General features: G+C 40.1%; 1 pseudogene; it reads right to left on the bottom strand.

Moving 5' to 3' along the window:
• Positions 1 to 1,317: 1,317 nt before the first annotated feature.
• The window catches only part of LOC149455347 (uncharacterized), a 29,997-nt pseudogene continuing 23,207 nt past the window's right edge, over positions 1,318 to 8,107 (bottom strand).

Here is an 8,107-nt window from a genome sequence, read left to right as displayed (position 1 = left end):
ATCTTCACCCATCCTTTCCCTTGTGAGTTAAATGTCCAGTCTACTATTTGTGATAAAATCACTGCTAAATAATAATTCCTTACATTAGATAAGCCCAGACCCCCTTTTCCTTTCTCTCTGCTCAAAACTTTGTAACTGATTCTTGGTTTCTTATTTGCCCATACAAATTTAGTAATCATATTCTTTATTATCCCAAAAAATGAACCTGGGAGGTGAACTGGAAGCATATGAAACTTATATAAAATTTTTGGCATTATCACCATCTTTACCAAATTTATATGTCCTATCCAAGAAGCTCCTCCCTTTGAAAGTCTCTTTAGTTCTTCCTTGATCTCATTTATTAGGGGGATATAATTTGCCTGATATATATCCTTTATTGTGAGTGTCAATTTTACTCCCAAATATCCTATTTCCTTTTCTCTCCATATAAATGGGAACTCTTTTTGCAGACTCAGCTTCTCTGACCTTGGGATATTGGTATTTAATATTTTTGATTTTACCAGGTTTATTTTCAGGTTTGCTAGCTCACCGTACTGTTTTAACACATTCATTAAATTAGGTAACATTATTCTAGGTTTCACAATATAAAACAACATATCATCTGCATATTTTATGTTCCATTTCACCTATCTTTATTCCCGTTATATCTACACACTTCCTACCTTTCACCAAGAAAGGTTCCAACGACAATATGAACAATAATGGAGAGAGGGGATATCCCTGCCTAGTACCATTATACATTCTAAAAAACCTTGCGAGTGATCTATTAATCTTCACCACCGCTGACGGGTTATTATACAGCTCTTTTATCAATTTTAACATTTTAGGGCCTATTCCTATATCTTCTAGAGTGTCAAACATAAATCCTTAATTAACCCTATCAAAAGCCTTTTCGGGAACAATCGATAGGAGTATTGCTGGCTCTTTCTCTCTCTTAGCTCTTTGTACTAGTATAAGGGATCTCAACCCATTATCCCTCCCCTCTCTTCCCCGTACAAAACCCACCTGATCTAGGTGTATCCATTCTGGCTTCAGATCCTTCAATCTCATTGCCAACACCTTAGCATATAGTTTAGTGTCTACATTTAATAAAGATATAGGCCTATAACTGGCGCACTGTGTGCTATCCTTCCCTTCTTTAAGAATAATCGTTATATGAGCTTGTAATGACTCCTCTCTCATTTCCAACTCCTCCCCACAATGTCCACTTCCTGTAACTCCAATTTTCTGCAAAAGTTACTGAATTCTTCTGGGAATCTTAATCTTGCCAATTTTCCATCTCTCCAGCCAATTAGGCAGGCCGGGAACCCCCAGTTATCAAATCTTTCTCTCCTTTATCTGTTCCAGTGATCTTCTCCTAGCTAACGTCTCAGATGAAATGTCAGCAAATATTTGTATCTTTTTATCTCCAAATTTTATTTCAGGGGTCTCTTTGAGCTTTTTCCAAATTTTTTCTCTGTCCTCATAGTTGTGGAAACGAACAATCATGTCTCTAGGCAAATCAGCTGCCACTCCTTGCGGTCTCCTTATCCTATGAATTCTCTCCATTTTAAGATGTTCTGATGGGGATCTTTCTAACAGAGGATTAAGCACTTTCATTATTTTATCTTTCAATTCTTCTCCAGGGGACTCTTCTGGTAATCCGCGGATCCTTAAATTGTTTCTTCTTTCTCTATTTTCTTGATCCACTATTTTAAATGCAAGCCTTCTCTGTTCTCTTTGCATATCTTCCATCTGTGTCTCAAGTTTAATGATCCGGAGCTCCTGTGTCTCCATTTTCCCCTCCTCCACTCGTGGTAATATTCGACCCAGATCATTACGTAATTTTTCATAGATGCTTCCAATTTTGCAAACATATCTGCCATATCGGTTTTTGTGAGTAATTGTGATGTAACTCCTTGTTGGTCCATAACACTTTGGTTTCTTGTGCTATCCGCATTTGTCGTGTCATAAGATTGTTTTGCATCTTGTGTTCCCAGGGACATTCTTACATGGTCTCCCACCTCTTTCCTAATTCTCTCCTGTTGTCTCTCAGGGATTAAATTCTCTGATCTTTTCTCCTGAAGGGGTAGATATTTCTTAATTGTGCTGGTATTTGCCCCTGCTTGGGGGGTTTTGACTCATCCCCTTTGATGGGTTTGCTCCTCATCCCTTATGTTTTGTCACTGAGTTTGCTATAACACACTGCTGCTGTATTATCCGTCTATCTGCGATATTTTCCTCCCCCCCCCCAAAAAAAGAATATATATACTTTGGGAGCAGGAGCAAGAGTGATCTCTCCAATTCCACTGCCCCCGAAAATTGCTGAGAATTACCCGAATACAGTCCTCTAACCCCCTACATACTCAGGAGTACATTTAAGATGTAACATTTACAGCAGATGATTCACAATAGAGACAGTCCTGCCGTTACTCACGGCAACTCATCAACCCCTTTCATATCGATAGATCCGGATCTCATCTTAATAGGGCATACACCGTCTCAGCTGTTACTGCCATACAGAACTCCTGGTGAGGTTAGATGAGTTAGAAAAAAAAAAACTTAATAAAGGGTCTCTGTTTCTTTAAAACTTCTGGGTGTCTCAGGGTCTCCCAATGCTGCTGGCCAGGTCTTTAATAATTCCTTTTTAAAACTTCTACTTCTTCTTCAGCTGTAAAGCCACATCACTCTCCTAAGGTTTTGAAATTGCCTGTCATTTTCAAAATTGCCACCTTTCATCATATGGGCTGTCGCCTGGTAAGTCACATGGGCGGTCACATGGATGTCACAGGGACGTTCTCACCATCCCCATCTCCTGCTCCTGCTACTGGACACTGTTGATCCTCACTGCTCCACCATCTCCCCCACACACTCCAGACCGGACCTCCACCCGTGATGCCGGCTCAGCACCAGGACCCGATTCTGCCATGGCTCTCCTCTCCACTCCGCTCCCACCTGGCCTCACGGTATGTGTATGGAAGGATAGGGCTGGCTGCAGGGCTGCTTTCTTGGTTGATGGGCGCCTGGTACACACGCTGCTCACGGCGCCATGTGCATGCTCCTCCACACACAGTGATTTTGACAGTTTATCTGACCCATTTGGTATAAGTGGATTGGAAATCTGGTAAGAGGCTAGGAAAGTCATGTTGCTGCTTTTTTTCCAGATTATCTCACCTATTCAAACATATTATGTGTTTTAAGGCCATGTGGCAATGCTCTCCTCCTATCTGCAAGTGCTTTCTGCAGCTTTATGGAGGCAGCACATCACTGAGAGGACATCACCACCTTCACACTATACTTTTCATTTTATAAATAAAATACAAAATGGCAGCACAATGAGGGAATTTTGCAATGAAGTCTTGCATTTTGCAACATTGTTTCCCATTATAATTTGCCCTTTCCTGTACAAATACTTATTGCATAAAATGTATTCTGACTTCAGATTGTTCTATTTACACATTTAAAATATGCTAATTTCCCTATTTTATATTCCATAAAAACATGTTTTAATTAAATGAGCCATTACTGATGGTATTACTTTTTCATATATTAAGAAACTTCAGGGTTAACATAGTAATACAATATATTTTGTCTCTACATTTACTATTATCTTTACATTTTATATCTGGCTTTCTGTGTTTTTCTTTGTTTTGTAATGTCCTGCTTCTAAACCGTAACACTTTAGCTTCACTCTTTTTCTTTTGTGTTCTCATTAAATTCTTTTCATTATATGTACTATCTATGGCCTCCTCCACTCTCACATATAGCTCACTCCCTTGAGATTTAAGTATGTGCACTATTTTTCTTATTTGTGTATTTTTAGCAATGCATTTTCAAGAAATCTAGCAAACTAAATGTAGGTTAAGCAAAATAATCTGTTGCAGACCTTTTGGTATAATTGGTTCTGCAAGCTGAAAATATAATCCAGCGTTTACTGGAACAAGTTAAAAACAGCCCATTTGCACAAAGGAACATTTTAGAATAGAGCAGCAGAGTTGAAAACCACTGTGTCTTAGTGTGCCAGTCCGTGATTTTTTAGAAAGGATCCTAGGGGCCAAAACCATTAGAGACATGGGAGCCCCATTAGGGATTTTCATACCTATGCATCGGAAAAGCACATTTCCTCAGGGAACCAATTTAATCAGGAAAAATGCATTCGCTGCCTGGAAATACACTGTATGTCCTATTTATCCAAATACAATAGCTGAAAATTACAACATAAAAAAAATATAGAAAGAAATTGCCATGGCTTGATCCAAGAAAGATACATAGCATCACCATATTTATTTAAGGAGAAAAACAAATTTATTTTCCTCACTGTTATACACATTATTTAATGTTTTTTATAGTTTGTAAATACATTGAAAATAAATAATGTTTTATGAGCTCTTTCACATGGCCAGTGTTAAAATTTGACTTAATGACTGCGTATTGTAAATTACATTCAAATATAGCAGGTACCAACCATTAAAACACTGTAAATTAGAGAGAAACAGACATAATTGCTTTTTGGAATTGAAATACCAAACTAAGTGATATATCAGTTCCTGATATTTGGATGCTTTCTTTGTTTGTTATCGTTCTATTTGGGCAAAAAATTGATTACCTCTTCTATATTTTGCTACTATGTTTGCATCTATTAGTTCTGACTGGATTAATTTCTATCGTAGTCATCAAGTTTTTTGAAAGATAATGAATCTGTATCAGCAGACCACTATCATCACAAATCTTCGTGGCTGTAGCCTTTACACCTTTTAAAATTTCCTTTTAATGAAGAATTACTATTTATCATTTAATCATTGCAGACTAAAGAAAATCTAGGCTGTAAGGTAATGAAATAAGAAGCCACCTGTTTCGCTCTATAATGTATGCATCTCATGCCAGATCTCTCAGTTCTGTGGTCTATGGATCATTGTAAATCACCGCAATGCAGTGGACCACCCATTCTTACATATCCAGTACTTCTTACTTTGTAGAACATCATCATTTAAAGACATAGGTGACTCTTATTTGTGACTTCTTCCCTTTTCATCCTTCCTTTGTTTCTATCTGTCTTGCAGTATACTGTACTTCTGCTGTTTATTTTCAGGCTTTATATACAGAGTACTCATGTTGTATTCAAACTATGTTTTGCTCCTTTATATTTCACTTTGTATTTGACCAGTCTGCTGCAACTATGTCAACACAAACCAGACAACAGCTCCCTCCAACCATGCATTTCCCTTCAAATACATATGCCCATTATTTCAGTAAAATGGGGATTGGCATGCTTTTATTTGGGTGAAAACCCTATAATTCTGGATTTAATCTTATTGTGAGCCAGGATCTCCATCCATTATAAAAATATTTCACGTGTAATCATGGCCCAGGTAACATATTAATCTTGGGTTATGGTGGAAGAACTACTTGTGTTATGGAGTGAGGCGCCTTCTTTCTATTCTTGTGCAATATTGCTGTGAATCTGCTAGTCCAGGGACCTATCTCCATATCAGCTGAACTTTTTTATAAAGTAATGCCCAAATTTGGTGCCACAGCTTCTAGGAGGTGCATATACATGATATAAGCACATGCAACACTTCAACATCAGCCAATAAGGACAGTGTAAATTTTTGTGTCAATAGATTTTTATTAGTTTGAAAGACAAATACAGAAGATATAACATACAAAGATGCTTTGGAGCCTTTGCTCCAGATATTTTAAAATATACTGTATATAGAAAGGAAGAAACAACAGAAACAATGTCATATCAGTAAAACCAAGATACATCGCCATAACTGAATTTAAGTTACATGAATAGAATGCCACTCTATCCAAGGTTGCCAAACATTCGAGAAGGTATTAGCTGCAACTCAGAGCTAGGGCTTTGTCATAGGAAAAACTGATTCTAACCAAAGAGAGAGCTTCTGATGGATTAGGTGTCAACTGGGATTTCCAGTATCAATCGTTGTTCTGGCTGCCAAGAGGATATGAGTAATGATGTGATATGCTTGATCTATCCCTGAGTTCAATAGCACTAACGCTGTATTGACAGGCAATAATATTTCAGTGATATCAGAAATGATGCTGGGTATTTTGTGCCAAAAGCTGGTTAAACATTTGCATGCCCAAAACATATGATATAGAGTCCTATCAGTCTGCAATCCCGCCATCATGTAGGGAAGCCGATGGAGGAAAATTTGGATAAACTTATTGGCGTGTGGAAAAAAATGTTGTGGGTCTGTTCCTAATGATTAGCATTGTGTGTCAGGGGCCTGCATATGGCGCTGACACGGAGCATGCTGTGAGGACTCCGTGATCCCGCAGGGAGATATAGGAGGAATAGCTGCAACTGGACATACCTCCGGTGGTCTCCTTGCGTTCCCAGCCCATTGGCTTCCTGGTATGGCTGGGCATGCAATGGTGGTGATGTGAAAGCGGTGGAGTGGTGTCAGAGTGGAGTGGAGGCAGCTGAGCGGAGGAGGCTGGAGGAAGTTGAGGGGAGTATTGCGAGACGAGCTGTGAGGACCCCTGGGAGGAAGCACTCTGCAGAGTGGATTGAGAGGAAAGGAGAGCCATGAAGGGTGAGACCCCTAGATAACCCACTACTAGTGAAGAGAGCGGCAGAGCACCAAGCACCATCATGAGTGCTTCTAGATGGGCTGAAGAGAGCGGTTGGACTTTCAAAAACAGGGAGCAGTGAGTGCCCTGACATCTTGACACCCGGGGTGTATTTGTAATATTGGGAGGGGATAAGGATAAATGAATTGTGAAATACGAAGTACCGTGAAAAACTAAGTACTCAAAAGCTGTAATTTCTCCATCAGTTCCTCCATTTTTTTGGAAGTGTGGTTATACAATAGATCATTCACATTATTAATACCTTTTAGTACAAACTGAGTGACCGAAAAGTCCAGAAAAAGTGACTCTAGAACCTAAATAGGCAAATTCAACTCTTGATCGATTGTGGTAAGCATGGGCAATGCTAAGAGAGCTTTCCATGCTAGTTGAATGATTGTGTGGGCAGTAGATAACTTTTTAGTGACTGAGGCCTCATTATATCAACTAAGAATAAATTGAGCACAGTCAAGACAGTTGCAGAGAAGGCGCCCAATGAAGCTAAGCAAAGTGGATAATGTTGTTGATTTGCTTTGCGGCCTCCAATGATTGTTTACCAGAAGTAAAGTCGATTTGATCAGGTTGCAATAATTGTGGCATGGTATGCATTTATCAGCTGGCTAGAAGTTTAGCATACAGTTCTACATCAGAGTTCAAGAGTGATATGGGTCTAAAATTAGAGGGCAACATCGGGTCTTTAAAAGGTTTTGGTAGCATCACGAAGTATGCTCTCAGCAAGTCAGGGGGGAATGAGTCTTTAGAAGCATCTATCTCAAAGAGAATGGTGATATGGGGAGAAAGCAAAACCTGAAACGCCTTATAATATTCATTCAGGAATCCATCAGGACTAGGGGATTTGTTGGGTAGTGATGAATTTCTGAATTTCTTGTTCACTAAAAGGGGCATTCAATGCTTCCAATTGGGCTTCCATTAATGATGACAGATTACGTTTTGACAGATATGCTTTAGTGTTGATATCAGAAGGCTGGGGTGTAGATGGGTTGTCCTTAAGATTATAAAGACAACTGTCAGGGAAGATCGCCGTGGTGCATGAATCTGTGCAAGCACAGGATTCCGACAAGGCATACAGGCAGGCTGGCACTAGGACCCAGGAACGCCTGCCGGCGCCGGGCGGGCTATTTAAACGGGCCACTGCAGGATCCAAATTGCCATATGGTCTTATTCCTTTGCCTATGATTCCTGACTCTGAGTTGCTTCCTGTTGCCGAACCCAGCCTGCTCCTGACATCCGTTGACCTTCTCCTGCCCTGACCCCTGGCTTGTCTCTGGATATTCTTCTGCCTGCTCCTGATCATTCTGACCTCCTGTTGCTGAACCTGGCCTGTGACCCGACTATCCTTCTGCCTGCTGCTCTGGTCTGCTCTGCCTTCTCGGATACCAAACCCGGCCCGCCTTCTCCGCTACCTGCCGTACGGACCCATCCGCATCCTGCTCTGGTCTGCTCTGCCTCTTCACATCAGGCTCACTACTAAAGTTTGTGACACTAGCGGTCTCCTCTACCGCAGCTGGGCATA

The sequence above is a fragment of the Staurois parvus genome, unplaced genomic scaffold (assembly GCF_062004578.1).
Source record: "Staurois parvus isolate SC_StPar_1 unplaced genomic scaffold, SC_StPar_1.0 ptg000396l, whole genome shotgun sequence".
Lineage (NCBI taxonomy): Eukaryota > Metazoa > Chordata > Amphibia > Anura > Ranidae > Staurois > Staurois parvus.
Note: the sequence above shows the minus strand (reverse complement) of the source record. Positions and strands in the feature narration are given on the sequence as shown.